We start from the raw sequence: 16,413 nt of genomic DNA, 5'->3' as shown, positions 1-16,413 counted from the left end.
TTTGGGCATCTCTGGTCTAGTCACACAAGAATATGAGTGAACGCCACTCATTGTAAGTTTTAAAAGCATTTTTGAAGACTTTTCTTTTTTTTCTTTTCTTAGACAGATCAGAGATTATTATTACAATAGTTTTGTGGTTCGCTATGTAAACATATTTTCTTTGGCTCTGCTTGTTATCCCCTTTTTCTTAGATATATTCATTCATTTATTTTTGATTGTGTAAACTTATTGTATATATTTCTGCCACTTGTATTCTTTCCATTTCTGTAAATAAATTCACTTATTTTAATAAATGTCCTTGTCATCTGGGTCTCGTCACCAACTGACATAAAAATAATCACAAACCAAATGTTACCTCTTTAACCCTTCCGCCTAAACTTTAAAAGTCGTAACAATCACATTGGAAAATTGAACATAAGTGCCTTCCCATGTACACACAGGAAGAGTTCATACTATATATGTCCAGACGTCTGATTTAATGTCTTCCAGACTCACAAACAAGCTTGTTTCCAGCATCCTGTTCAAACAATCTCCTTTTGCGCTACACTATCATATAAATTAATGTTGAAACACAACCCAGCCACCTCAGTCATTTTTAATAACTACACTGTCTTAGTTGCCATTATGATGCACTTACTCTTCCACACTCTTCCCATGTAGTCATTTGCTTTCCATTAATGATGAGAGTCATTTTTAGGAACAAAACTCTTTCCGCAGCCTTGACATTTTCTTGTGATTTTCTTTGAGGAAAACACAATGAATACTGCTGACACAGATGTCAAGGAATGTCCGGTTGTGTCCAGTGATACCCAGAGCTCTTTCTTCCTTTCTCTCATAGCAACTATAACTGCCTAGCAACGGTTAGTTGAGGGTGGGTGATGCCGGTGTTTGTGTACAGGCTTGTTGTCATGCAGCTCTCATCTCTCTCCAGCAGCGAGACTCATGGTGGACCATGAAACACAGGATCTTTATAGTGACAGAGCTGCATGTGGAGCTCATCATAACAATCCTCTTGCCAACTGCATGTTGTCTATGTATCAATGTGTATTGTTAAGTGTACTAAATATAATAGGGTTAAGATGTCGCCTTGTGCAATCCAGACAAAGGAAACTTCTGAGGTTAGGGAGCTTCAAATCTTTTGTTTTTCTTTCTGATTGTTCAAGCAGTAATGGTGGCAAACCTCGCACCAGACAAACAACATAATAAGACATTAATATTAGGTTAGATTTAGGTTGCTAGTAAGGACAACGTTTCTTTGACATCCATTAATGATATGAAAGGACATGATGTTAGGTTTTGTTGTAAAGTGACCATTATCCAACGTAGAGTCGACATCTTAAACCAATGTCATATTCACGTCAAATATTGACATTTATTCATCAGGTATGGCTACCAAAATCTAATGCCTGATAGACATCATAGTGGTAACGTCCACACAACGTCTGTAACATCATTAGATGTTGATATTTTGTTGTTTTTAGGCTGCATTGAAAAGTAAACAAAGTGCAACGTCTTTCCAACTACGTTGGGTTTTGACGTCAACCTGATCGATTTTCATTTACACACAAAATGCAACGTTCCACTACGCTGGGGTACAACATCAATCTGACGTCATGTTGACATCCTGTGCCTGCTGGGCTGCTTTAACAAAGGAAATGAAATGCCTGGTTCCCTGCTGCAGTTGTAACAAGTACCATTAAATATTCGAAAGATTGTGAATGTGATCATAGGTTTCAGAAGGCCCCCATAACAAATGCCTCTGGAATGGAATAACAAGAAGTCAAATCCAATCATATGATTTTGTTAATAATTGTTACTATAATAATTTTACTTATAATAAAAGGATTTTATATAATTTGGTCAACTGAAAATAACAGAGAGATTGTGAAATAATAAATAAATTAATTAATAAACTATGAAGGAATGAACAAACAAACAAATAAATAGACAAATAACATAAAAAAATGTAAAATATTTATTTAACAATAAATTCATTTATTTATATATTTGCTTTTTGGCTTAGTCCCTTCATTAATCAGAAGTCACCACAGAGGAATAAACCCCCTAACTTATCCAGCATATGTTTTACATAGCGGATGCCTTTGGACTGTGGGAGAAACCGGAGCACCCAGAGGAAACCCCACACCAATGCCAACTGACCCTGCCGAGGCTCGAACCAGCGACCTTCTTGCTGTGAGGTGACAGCACTACCCACTGTGCCTCCATGCTGAAAAATGTAATAAAAAGATGTAAAAATAAAAAAAAAAGATTAAACAAAATAAAATAACAAAATAAAATTAAAAATTAAATTAAATTAAATAATAATAAAAAAAGTAAATGAAAAATTTAAATAAACAAAATATTCCCCTAAATTACAAGGCAAAACACAAGAAGGTTAGAATGATTACATCCCAATCTCATGATAATTTGGATCAAGAAAATAAATGTTATGATGTAGTCATTTGGTCCACTAATAAGAAGGTGTAAAAATATTTTTTACTCAGACATTGCTTATATATTTCACAAATTAACGGCAGAGATCAATAAAATATGACAGTGTTTTCTAGTAAAACATGCCTAAATAATCTGGTTTATTCACACTTTTTACAGTTTATTACATATATATTACAACATTATTACACAAATATTGTCTTTTTTAAATATTATTAATATTTAATCAATTTCAATCTTTCTACTTTTCATTTTAGTTTTAATCCAATATATTTCACATCTCATAATGAATTGTGAACTTTTCCTGTAATTACATTCATCAAAATAAATCATATACCAATAGAGCATACATCATCAGCCAGTTCTCAGAAACGTACTGTTAAAAAGCTGAAACAATTTAACCTGCCAGAATTGTTGATGATCAATCATCCACAGAAAACAACAACAAAAAAATGTGATCTGGACCCAATCTTAGAATATTATATGAGATTCAGGAAGTAAACTCTCATACCTTCCTCATCAGAGACAACAAAGCCAAAACAACCAGACACAAAAACAGCTCTTGCCCTGGAGCAGTGGCCGTCATCAGAAAACACACTGAGCATCTGTTGTCTGCAGCACTTACTGCATTCATCACTTCTTCCATTCTTTTGTTTGCACTTTTTTCATTTCCTCTACTCCCAAAGAAAACTTCAGCAGCATTGTACAGTAAATGTGATAATAATGAATAATAATAATAATAATAATAATAATAAAGAGTTTTATTTAGCTGTTTGAGTTTGACAAACCAAAAAGTCTAAAAACGACAAAAAATTACACACATATGTACAAAAATATAACATTTAATTTAAATAAAACAAAATAATTATCATTATTTAAGAAACTTAGTTTTCAGTACTGCAATTATGCTGTGCTTTTTTTTTTTTTGCAAAAAAATAATGCAAAGTTGTTTAATGTTCTGTTAGATTGAATATTATGTTTTTTTTTCTTCGTTGTGATGCAGTTTTGAGAGTCAATAAAGCCTAAAGAATAAAGTCAAATATGAGCTTTATTATAGTAAGCTGCATGTAGCTTTTCTAACTCACTCAGCTTTGTCAACTTTTTAAGTTTAAAAAGTCTAAAATGTTCCTCCAAAAAGTGTAAAATCAATCCATTTGTACAATTATTATTAGTACTCATCAATAGACCCACACAGATTTCCACAGATCGTTAGCCAATCACTGAGTCTTTTTTTAACTTGTGTAAATGTGTGTAAAAGCAAGAGATAACATTGCAACTAACTGTACAGTATTTAAATCACTTTGTCAAGAGACCTGCTTAAAGACTGCTTCAACAATCATGAAGATAATTTTACTGGCCAGTACTACATGAAGAAGATGCCTACATACTGTAGATGACCCCATCATTCTCTCTCAGGGGACTTTTTTTTAATTAGTTTGTTGAAAAGTTTAATAAAGTACTCAATAGAAAATGTCTGGAAGTTTAAATTAAGAAGCAGTTGCAATGCATCACAAATTATATTACATAATATTTTATTTAACATTTTGAAGTAAAGTTTATTCAGGATAACAAAGTAAGATAACTAACTAAATTAGATAAGATAACTAAATATTACTTAATTGCAATATATTTAAATGTTTGACTTAAGTAAATTTTACAAACAAAAAATCAATTAAATTTACTTGAAATTCCCAAATAAACTTAACTTAGCATTTCTAATTAAATGTACTAATAATTTTGTCTTTTTTTTTAGCAAAACTTTGAAGATTTACTACCTTTTTCTGAGTGAAAATTGTTTCCAAGCTTTTTCAAGTAAATCCTACTCCTCATTTTTACAGTGTTGCTTAGTTTACCAAATAAGTGCACTGTAAAAACTAATAGTAGACTCAAATAGTGGACTTTGCTTTTTTACAGTGTTGATCTACTTATATTTGTATTGTAAACATTAAATAAAAGTTAAAAACATATTATTTTTATTTCATATACACTTTTTTAGTCAATCCCAAAATCATTCCATATTAATTAGAATGTTTTTTTATTTAATATGTTTTTTACAAAATTCTGCGCAGAAATAGAAAAATGTCTGTCTGGCCCAACTCATCACTATTACAATATATATATATATATATATATATATATATATATATATATATATATATATATATATATATATATATATATATATTTATTTATTTATTTTTTTATTTTTTCTGCGTTAAATTTTTATTTGAATCAAATAAACTTTTCCAGTCAACTTAACTTATATCAGTTAAACTGACTAAAATATAAACGTTAAAAATATTATGTTTAGTTTTGTAAAATGAAAAAAAAATGTAGTTAAGATCTGATTATCCTATAATTAAGTTAAAGTAACATAAAAACATTTGTTGACATGTCTTTTTGTCATTTGTTTTTTTTTAACAGTGTACCATAAGACATAATCTGTAAATCATGCATTCCTAACCCATCAAGTCCAACTTCCTGGATAGCACAGCTTTTCTAGCTAAGAAAAATCAATTTGACTTTAAAGTATGTCCAAAATACAGACAATCAAACAGAACATCTTACATCAGAGCTAGCTTATAAAATCTTTTCTTCATTCATGTGTGTCTATGGAGTATAATAGCACTAGACCATGTGTGTCTGTTAAACCATTGTACAACTCGGACGTGTTGAAAGCACCTTGTGAAAGTCTTATGCAAGGAGCTTTTGTTTGCAAGGATGTGATCCAGTGAATAAGAAACCTGTGAAATGCATGCTATGTGCCTGAACCTTGATCATTTTTAAATACTGAGAAAGGAGGCTATTATTTAACACACATTACAGATAAAAGTCATTTCCTGTTCATTTCTCTCACTTATATGCATACACAAACACACACACACACACACACACACACACACACACACACACACACACACACACACACACACACACACACACACACACACACACACACACACACACACACACACACACACACTGTAAATTTTTGTCTTTTTATTATTATTATTTTTTTTTTTCGGGAAGCTGGGGTGCCTGGAAAAAAAACGTAAAATAATGGCCATGAAATTACATACATTTACCATAAATTAACAGACATTAATTTCAATCTCTGTAATTTACTGCCTGTTATTTTACAGTTAATTTCTGTAGTTTAATGGTCGGTATTTTATGTTTTTTTTTCTAGCACTCCAGCTGCTTGGAAAAAATGTAAAATAACAGGGTTTTTTTTTTACAGTACACATACATAAAATACGTACACACACAAACTCACTAATTTCAAAACTATTGACGAATTAATGTAACTCTATGTACATTATAATTTGAAGCTCTTTTTTAACGGTGGACGTTAAATGAACTACAACCAGCAAATTTTGTAATTTTGGACATTTTTGCAATGACATGCTAATGACAGATGCCACCCAGGCTGCTGAAAATGAATATGCAAATCTGCGCTGTTTACTTTTCTGTCATTAACAAAATCAACACAAGAAAAGTGAGGTGCGAAAACAGCATTGAATAAAGAAACGATTATAGCGCTATGAGTTTTCAAAAGCTCTGTAATTCACTGCCAGCAGTTCATAAAAGGACACATTTATGATCGTTTTCATGATTGTAAAGTATATTTTAGACTAAATACTATATACATATGGTAATGAAAAACGAATTTGAACTTTGCGTGACAGTTTAAAATTACACCACACAATGCTTTCCCATGTAGAAGTCTGACATAGAAAAATAATATATGAGTTCATGTTTGTATTTCACATATATAAAACATGTCATATATGCAACATTAATTTCATAATATTGCAAAAATGGCCATTTTCATTTTTTTTTTCACCCAACAGAATTACAAATATGTTCAAATATATTAGCTATATGTTCCTATGTGGCCATATATCAGATTTCCACATGAGTTGTTCAACATTATCCTAAAAACTGTCTTTTATATGATGACATTTAGAAAATGGCATTAATGGTGTAATTACAGCTTTTGGGAGAACAAGTTATTATCAAATCCTTTTGATTTTCACAAAATTTTACAAAAAAATGTCCTTTTCATAAAAAATAAACAAAACAACTCAACAGACTTTCAACAAATTAAGAAGGCAAGGAAGACTTCAGTTTTACATTTTGTTACAGTTTGCTTAGACATTTGCAAAGATGAAGTGATTCATATATAAACAAAATTGTGAATCATACCACAGTTTTTGGCACATGCATGTCATTTACATTTCATTTCCAAACAAAACAAAAGCTCTGCAATTTACAGCCGATGGTCAATAAAATGACACATTTATGATCATTTTCTTGATTGTGAAGTATATCTGAGACTAAAGACTTTATACATCAGGTTATGAAAGACTAATTTGAATGAATCCCTTATCTTTGCCTGACAGTTTAAAATGACAGCACATTTAGCATATAGAACTCTGATATATGGCAATATAAATGACATACGAGTTCATGTTTGAAATTTACATACATAGAACATGTCATATATGCAACATATATTTCAAAATATTGCAAAAAATTGCCATTTTCATTTTTTTTCACCAAACAGAATTGCAAATATGTTCAAATATATTAGCTATATGTTCATATATGGCCATATATCAGATTTCCACATGGGTTGTTTAACATATCCTAAACACTGCAAAAGCAATGATTTTCAATTTCATTATATGAAGTTATAAGCACAAGTTATAATCAAATCATTTTGATTTTCATGGCACAAAAAAATTGTGCTTTACATTATAAAAAGCAAGTCAAAGTCAAAGAAAGTTTAAGTTTTACATTTTGTTACAGTTTGTTTACATATTTGCAAAGATGAAGCTATATATGAAAAATATCTGAAAAAAATGGTGAGTCATACTAGTTTTTTGGCATATATGTCATTTACATTTAATTTCCACACTAAAAATGAGTGTCTTTCTCATCCTTTTTCAAGCGCCGAATGTTTTTCACACACATTTTCTCAGCCTTTACGAGTCAACAACTCAATCCACCTCCTCTCCCAGGTTCAATTGTGGTATAATAAGCAGGAATCCCACTATTCCTCCAGGAAAGGTCACTGTATTCATGGTTCCGCGTACACAAAAAGCTAGCATGGAAGCTTTATTAGCTTCCCGCCTCCTGCAATGACCTTCTAGTTGAGCTGGTCAACCAGACGCAGGAAGTGTGGCCGTTTTCTTTGGTGTGTCTCGGTTTCTCCTCCCCCCAGACAGGAGGTGGACGAGGAACCAGATGTTCCTGCAACAGGATGACCCTCCTTTAAATGGTTATCTCTAATTAGAGTGTTGCAGGTATCAGGCGCTCTGCAGCAGACATCACAGGCCTACAATTCATATGCTAATTACGTGGAAAACCCAACAGGAAATGCTCTAGTCTCCATCAGGAAATAGTTATATGGACGGTTTTTTGGTGATTGCCCACTCTGTCTTCCCAGAGATCCAACTTGACAGACAATAAGCATCAACAGAACAAGGCTTCCATTCTAATGTTAAACAAATCTTTCCAACAAATTAAAAAAAACGTGTATCATGTTTCATAAATGAAGTAAATTAAAAAGCAAGGCAAAAATAACAGAAACTACAGTCATAATATGAGGTAAAATTCTTAAAAATTCACAAAATAAAGAAGTAAAAGGAATCAGCTTTGTGGTAGTTAATGTTAGATATATTCCTACTCCTATTAAATAGGTTTCCATCAAGTTGTTTGAACTGCCGATGATAGTATTAGTAGCTTTGCAAAGAACGGTAAATAAAATAAGTCAAGAATAATGGAGACAAGACTGTAATTATAACAACCAAGTTTAATGGTCTTGCAATCAGTATTTATTTGGCAAATTGCCTATTATTAACTCTGTAGTTGTAACCTAAATTTTTTTCCTAAATTTTATGTTTCCTTTACTCACTTTCTGATACAACACTTCAATATTTGTTTAATACTGCATTATATAAACCTAGCTTATGAGATCTTATTTCTCAAAGTTAAAAAAATGTTGCTGTTTTTTTTTTTTTATGACTGGCTACAACAAAATCTGAGGCCTTGCTTCCACTAATACATTTTAGTTTTAAAATGCATAAGTTTTCCTATGGTTATGCCTTCCATTCACGTGGTAGTGTACACTACCCCGGAGTTTTGGAGTCGTGAAAACTGAGCTTTTTGGAAACACTGAAAAGGCCATTTTGGTTTTAAAACGCTGCTGCTCCGTGTCAGTGTAGATGGGGGAAAATGGAGACTTTTGAAAACAGAGGCATGGCTGATTGGAGCATTTTCTCAATACTAAGTGCACAAAGTTCATTTATTCCCTTGTAAGTTCAGACTTCACAAGTTTGATATGGAAAACAAACTCCTGAGGACATGTTGGGTAAATCTTCAAACGGAACAGTTTAGGCTACTTTATAACGTCATTCACATCACCCTGGCAAAGTTGTGTCACTTTATTAACAATAAAATGAAAACATTATACAAGGAACTGCCTATTTCAATCTGATATTAACATCTTCACAGACCAAATATGTTGAGGCGTCGTGTAGCTGCATATTTATATTAGCGTTATCTTCACTGTGTGCACATTTATGACAAAACGAAGCCTATAACAGAACTGCCTCCTTTCATTTTTATTGAAAAACATGAAACATACCCCATCTCTTTCGTTAAATATCAGTTCAATAATCAATAATGGCCATTATAAATGTATAATGTAAAATAGGTTTACAAAATAGCACAGTCAAATGTGCAGAATTAGTGTACAAAGTTAAATAAATTAATATATTAACTTATCTTTGTGCTCAGCCAAAACATGTTACTTAAGAACAAGTAATAGATTTAAAAGACCAAAGAGTCATTGGATAAACACAAGATTAATTAACTCAAGTTTAACAACTTTAGTGAGATGAAATCAGTGGTAGATCCTTGACGAACTGTTCGACGTGAGCTGCTCTTACCTGGGGAGTGTGTGCTCAAAGCACCCGCTGACTGCCTGGCACTCAGACATCCGGATACGCTGCTATGCATAGCAGAGTGTGTATGGTCACGTGATCTGCGTTTTTAGCAGTTTATGTGGATGGAGATCTTTTCGGACGGTGATACGCCAGTCTAGACGTGGATCATTTTCGTTCTAAAAAAAGAGTTTAAAAACTAAAACGCATTAGTGTAAACAGGACCTAAGATTCTGAATAACAAGTCCTAATATTTAACCCCAGTGTCAGTAAAGTAAAATCAATCATTTTTTTAGTGGCAAATATCAGATGTTCTCCAAGTTGCCTGAGCTTCGTGATTGATTCGATTGGCTATATCGACGGTATCACTCTCTTTGTCCATCACATTTATTTACCTATTCCAGTAAGTGTTATTAAATGAACCCCGCCAGCCTGCTGTGAGCAAATTCTGGTTGCTTTAACCAATCACAGCAGGAAAAGGACAGAGAGAGCAGAGCCCCCGGGGTTTAGGTCAATTCCATTATCAACGATTGAATTGGCTTCCTGTGCCGCACTGGGACTAAAATACCAGCTAACCTGAGGCTCCAGGCTGACCTGTTTGAGTGAGGAAAATGGACAAATGCCAGTTTGAACTGCTTAGCCACGGGATAAGAACAACATGATGTGCATTAACCAGGGTTTCTGCAGGTTTCACCAAGTCAAATTCTTTTTAAGACCTTTTTAAGACCATGAAGAATTACATTTCAGATGTATATAGGACTAAATGCTTAGAATTTTTTTAATGGGCCAGCAGAAAAAAAAATGTACTTGCCCCATCAAATTATTTCTTAGCCACATATTTAAAAAATGAGTGTATGGACAGCAGACTTATAATATTAATTCAATTAAATTTAATTAGTTATAATAACAGTTTCGCAAAAAGTTATATTAAAATTAAATTTTGGTGACTGGATGTGTGTTGCATGGATTGGGTAGTTTTACATAAACAAAGAAAAATGAAGAAATGATTAAAGACCTAAAGGACAACATTTCAGTGAACTGAAGACTTTTTAAGGTCTACAATTTTGTTTTTGAAATTCAAGACATTTTAAGACTTTTTAAGACCCTGCAGATACCCTGGGGTGCGCTTCCAAAAACCATCCTTAGCCAACTAAGGTCGCAAGTTCCATAGTTACAAATATAGTTCGTTAATTTGGCATTTCCCAATTCCATCGTTCAACGAACATTCGCAAACTGCATCACAAACTTGTAGGCTTGCAACCACATCTCTGGAGCTGTAGTTGGAATCATAGTTCTTGGCTGTGTTCTATTCCCAGTTATCCCCCTATATGCCCTATTCGTTTAGAATATTCTAACATTTAAATATGGAATTACATTTTTAAAAAAAGCATTAAATCATCTCTCTTAGTTGTGATTTGCTTTCAAAGTATTTTTACAGTTCAGTTTAGCGATCTTCACGTTTACAATTGCGCTCCCTTCGTAGTGCACTTTGAAAACATTGATGTTATTTTAAACACAGCCGTGGCTCATGACGAAAGCTATAGGTGACCTATTATTTAAAAGCGGAATTTATGTTATTTCTCAAAAGCTTGTGAAAACTAAAAACATAGCGTTTAATGCTTTTAATTTATAGTAGGTTATTCATAAAGTATCGGTACTGTATATGACATGGGCCTGTTGGTTAGAACATTTCTGCAGTGGTTTGCATGTGTCAAATTGTAAAAGTAGACCTTTTAAGAAATTTTAGAAAATAAACAATATCCTTTTTTTTTTTTTTTTGAATCACGTAATTCAAAAATTGCAATCTGAAGTAAATGTAGGTCAAAGAAAAAAAAAAAACTAGAGTCTATTTTAATTGAACATGTCATTAATAGTTCATCCAAAAATGAAAATTTCTTTTATAAAAATTTCTTTACTAAAATTTAGCACAAAACAAGAAATTCTAGAGGACAGTGGAAAAAAGAAGTCACTGATATCTGAAGTAGCCAAAAAATACTATGGAAGTCAACGGCTGCTTTTTACAAAGTTCTTTAGAATATTTTCCTTGGTTTGTGTTCAAAAGAAGAAAGAAACTCAAACAGGTTTGAACCAAATGGAGGTTAAAGAAACTGTGAAAAAAAAATTCTTTTTGGGTTAACCATCCCTTCAAATATCAGTAAAGGAAGAGTTATTCATTTTAAAAAGTGAGAATGTTCTTTGGACTAATACACACAAATAGAGCCAATAATATAGTCTTTTAAAGAGTCTTAAAGTAGGAGTCAAGTTTGGGCAAACTAAATTAAATAAAATTTCAAGTTATATATTGAAGAGAGTAATAAAGTGAACAATAACTTTGGGAACTAGGTTCTATATATTTTTTATTTCTTTTTTCCAACTTTTATTATATAAACACCACTATGAAATTTCATTTAGCTCAAATGGAAAAAATGGGGCAATGTCTGGATGGCATCCAGTCAATTTCACTCCCACAGACCTTGAGTATACATAGACGTCATATGTAGGTCATGCCAAAAACAGCTTAAGACTCAAACAAAATGTATTGCTTTTCTAAGTATTCCAGTCAAACTCCTTGCCCTCCAGGTTTGGCCCATCTCATTGCTAGACAAAAAATCAGCATCAAATCAATTATAAAGCTGAGGCAACTCATTTTTCACTGAGGGGACTGAGCAGGAAGAGCGATTTAGTTTTATTTTCTCCAGTTCCTGTGTCACATTCCAGTGCGCACAGCCAAAGGCAAGTGATATAGAGGGGCAATTGGCTTTAGCTAAACTGAAGGCCATGAAAACACCCTAACATTCATTCATTCATGAGAAAGGTTTAAAACCTGTGTCATTCCTTCAAAGAACAGAAGTGGAGACATTTACAAAAACATGCAGAGGCATTAGACTAAATTTGACATTGGTTAATTCCAGTGTTTAGTTCTTCTCCTCTTTTTACACATAAATTACAGGTGCCAGGAACAACTAATAAGATGTTACACAGTGATGCAATAATAGAATCTTTTAGTGAAAAGTTCTTCAAAAAAGTTCTGTCTATAGTGTGAGTTATATTTTAATCCTCCTAAGCACATTTTTCCATTATAAAAAATCTTTTTTGCAATGAGAGAAGCTTGCCCCCCCTCTGGCCGCCCTAATTTTGGAAGCGTATTTTTGTGTCAAAACGCCACAGAAAAGCGAGATCAGCTATCGGTGGCAGACTGCAAAAATATGACTGAGACCTCCCTCGTGTGCTCTCGGTACTCACTCTCTCTGCTTTACTCACTCACTCTGATCTCTCTATCAGTGACATTGATACGCGCATCAGTTTCACACATTTGTCAGAAGTTATAGCGCAAATTGACACAGGTAATAAAAAGATTCAACTTCACTCATGTTCATGTTGTGAAAAACAAAATCATAATGTTTATTGTTGATTATATTAGACTTTTGTTTTCAATAGTGATTTCAAAACTTTTAATATAGGAAGTCCTTAGCTATGCATAGGCTATTATTAATCAGAAATTGAGCGTATATAGTTTTACGTTAGGAAATGCAGTCTTGAATTTACAAAGAGTCTGCAAGTAATGATGATAAAATTTAGTTTTCAGTCAAGCTCATGTAAAAGTAATATTCTCATTTAGTTTTGCCTTCATTCGTTTTTGATTTCAGTTGTAACATAAAGCACGAGTCTTCAAACACATGATTTTTTACAACATAATAGTTTAATTAATTTTTAATAACTAAGTTTTTATCTTACTGGTGCCAGTCAGTGCATAATATTTTACAAGTTATTTTGCAAGATTAGTCCTTTAAAGTATTCTATAGTCTTTGATTTAGATTAAAGTATAATTTAAAGACCTAGGTTTAGTTAACTAGGAAAGTTAACTATAATTACTCAAGTTATTGTGTAACTGGTTTGTTGTGTAGACGATCAAAAAATACACAGTAAATATTTTTTAAGACGACTAATAATACTGACCTTAAAACTGTTTTTAAAAAAATTCAACTGCTATTATTCTAGAGAAACTGTAAGAAATAAGACTTATTTTAAATTATTTTTGTTTTATAGGAATCACTGTGAAAATTTCTTTGGTTTGTTAAAGATCACTTTGAAAACATTATGTTAAATTAAGGTATTCATCTAAACATCACCCTCATTAGTGTTTTAATTTAAAATTGACTTCAACTGTATCTGTTAAAGTTTACAGGTACACAAATGTGCCATGATGTTCTTAAATGTAAGAAATGTGTTATCCTAATATAATACAAAGTTACTTGTTAAATAAATTAACATTAAGTTATTTAATTAGCTTGTTTATGAAGACTGCAGAGTGATGCATGAAAAAAATAATTGCATAAGTAGTTTGTGATGTCTGTGAAAGTGTGCCCCCTAAACAAAAGTACAAGTGGCCCCTGATCGGCCCCCCAGTTACTCTGGTTTAGAACCGCCACTTAGCTGAGCATTGATGGATTTGCTCTTCAGTGTTTGGACTTTCAGCTGTGAAATTTATACCACACTGAAATAAACTTCAACTCTGAAAACTGGACTGACACAGATTCAATTTACTAGAACTTCTATGTTAAGCTGCTTTGACACAATCTACACTGTAAAGGCGCTATAGAAATAAATGAATTGAATGATTTGAATGCTGATAACCAATTAAATAGCCAGTTTAAACTATGGTTAGCAAATCGATTGATTCATTATTGGTTACTATGGTGTCATTTCTAGTAAACCTATGCCTTAATATATATATATTTTTTGGACACAACATTAAGTAAATTATTCAACCATCCAACCCCTGATACACTCAAAAAGAAAATTGGAACACAATCAGGCCAATACAAAGTGCATTTGCTGTTCATTTTTGAATTTCAAAAGAGCTTCTGAAACAAAATGTTTACAGAATTGTTTGCTCTGCCTCATAAACATCTTTCAACTCTGCATCCGCTTTCTTTAAGGATAAAAATATCTTGTTCATTTCTTCTGCTCAGTCTGTCAATGTCACACATTCATGAATGAAGAGTTGCTTAATAGTAGAAATTAAAGTGTGATCTATAAATCAGTGTGACTTTACTTGAATATGCGCGTACAAATATCAACATTGCACATTTCGTATGTTTCATACGTTTTCTTAACTGCTGTCTTCTTACCATTGCAATTTTACTTGTGTATTTTTTTTTGTTATTGAAAGTAAAGTGCACATATTCATTTAAACATCCCCCTCATCAGTGTTGACTTGTAGTAAATGTATTTCTAACTTATTTTTACTCATAAACAAACACTTAAATTTGAAAAATAGTTTTGTTGTGAGTAAATCTGAGCATTTCTTTCTCTCTTTAGTGCTTTCTCTGAACCATGTGAACTCCAGCCCCGTGCCGTTTGTCTCCCCGGGCAGCTAGTCCTGTCATGGACTACAACCGATTACTCAAAGAGTGGCACAACTGTCTCTTTAATAGTGTCATTTTTCATCCCAGGAGCATTTACTCTCCTGTCTCCTCAATCAGGAAAAGCAATTAATTGAAAACCCATTGAAAAAAGTCTTATCCTAAAGTCCCCTGTATGACTGATGCATTGTCTGAATCAATGTCTCTGTATAAAATTTGGAACGTGTTCAGACAAGGACTCAAGGGTTGAACGGATAGCATGGTCCACTTAGCCCCTGCTTAGTGTTAGTAATGCATTAGATATAAGGGCTGAAAAAAATTAAACACTTCATAGTTATTATCAGAACTGACATTCCATCAGCGAAATAATCAAGGTTTTTACCCATTTCTTCGACAATATTTCTTGAAATTGATGCATTCTTACAATAATTGTATTAAACATTTATATTCATTAACATAAAAGTGTCATCTTAAGGATAACAAACAAAAGTTTAAATTGAATGCCTTTGAATTGTTTAGCATCCTTAATTTTCTGTTTATTACAATTTTATTAGTTTTTTTCGCAAAAATATTCATTCAAACCTACATTCAAACATTTGTGTACCCATTTTCTTTTTTATATATTAATCATTCCACACTGTAAAAAAAATATGTTAAAGAACAGCTTTCATATTTTGTGATTTCACAAGTGTTTACCGTTTATTTACAGTTGTGAATTGCATTAGACCTAGATCTCTGCTCTGTCAACTTTTTAATATTGAAAGTTCAACTCGAAATAATATATAGACAAATAATTCTGTAAAATGTCCTGGCAGTTTTTTTTTTACAAGGTTTTTGTTCTGTAATTGTATTGTAACCAACCAAATAGATCACTTTAAACCAGGGGCCACCAAACTTGTTCCTGGAGGGCCGGTGTCCTGCAGATTTTCATCATCATTTTAATCAAACACACCTGAACAAGCTAATTAAGGTTTTAAAATGTATACTAGAAACACCCAGGCAGGTGTGTTGAGGCAAGTTGGAGCTAAAACCTGCAGGGACACCGGCCCTCCATGACCGAGATTGGTGACCCCATGCTTTAAACCATTAAAAATGTTAATAATAAACTTTTCAAGGTTAAAAGTTGTTGGAAAAAAGATCAAGGTCTCATAATGCAATTCAAACAAATAAAATAACGAGATAAAATAAAAAAAAATAAAGCATTCATCTCCTAATCCGAAAAACTGCTATGGTTATGAATACGAATATTTTTTTACAGTGCAGGTTCAAAAAAGCATAATTCTATGCAGAATTCAAATGCTGGTTCTTTGTTTTTCTAGATACTCTACATATATAGTGTGTATATATTCTTATATAGTATATATGGTATAGTAGATTCTTCTTTTTCTTTAAAGTAGAATATATAACAAATACATTGAGAAATTCTGATCTTAACGTACCATTATCAAAATAATAATTTTCCTATTTATTGAGCACACTTTCTGACAAAAGTCTTGTTGTTGATCACAGTTGTAAGATCAACAAATAATAACTTGTAGTTGATCATTTAAAAAAAACAAAATGGTAGAAGGTTGATTTTTCCAATGAATCATCTATTGAACGGCATCTCAAACATCACAAATACTGCAGAAGACCTTTTGGAA

This window comes from Danio rerio, chromosome 21 (assembly GCF_052040795.2).
Source record: "Danio rerio strain M-AB ecotype USA chromosome 21, GRCz13ab, whole genome shotgun sequence".
NCBI classification, from domain to species: Eukaryota; Metazoa; Chordata; class Actinopteri; order Cypriniformes; family Danionidae; genus Danio; species Danio rerio.
Note: the sequence above shows the minus strand (reverse complement) of the source record.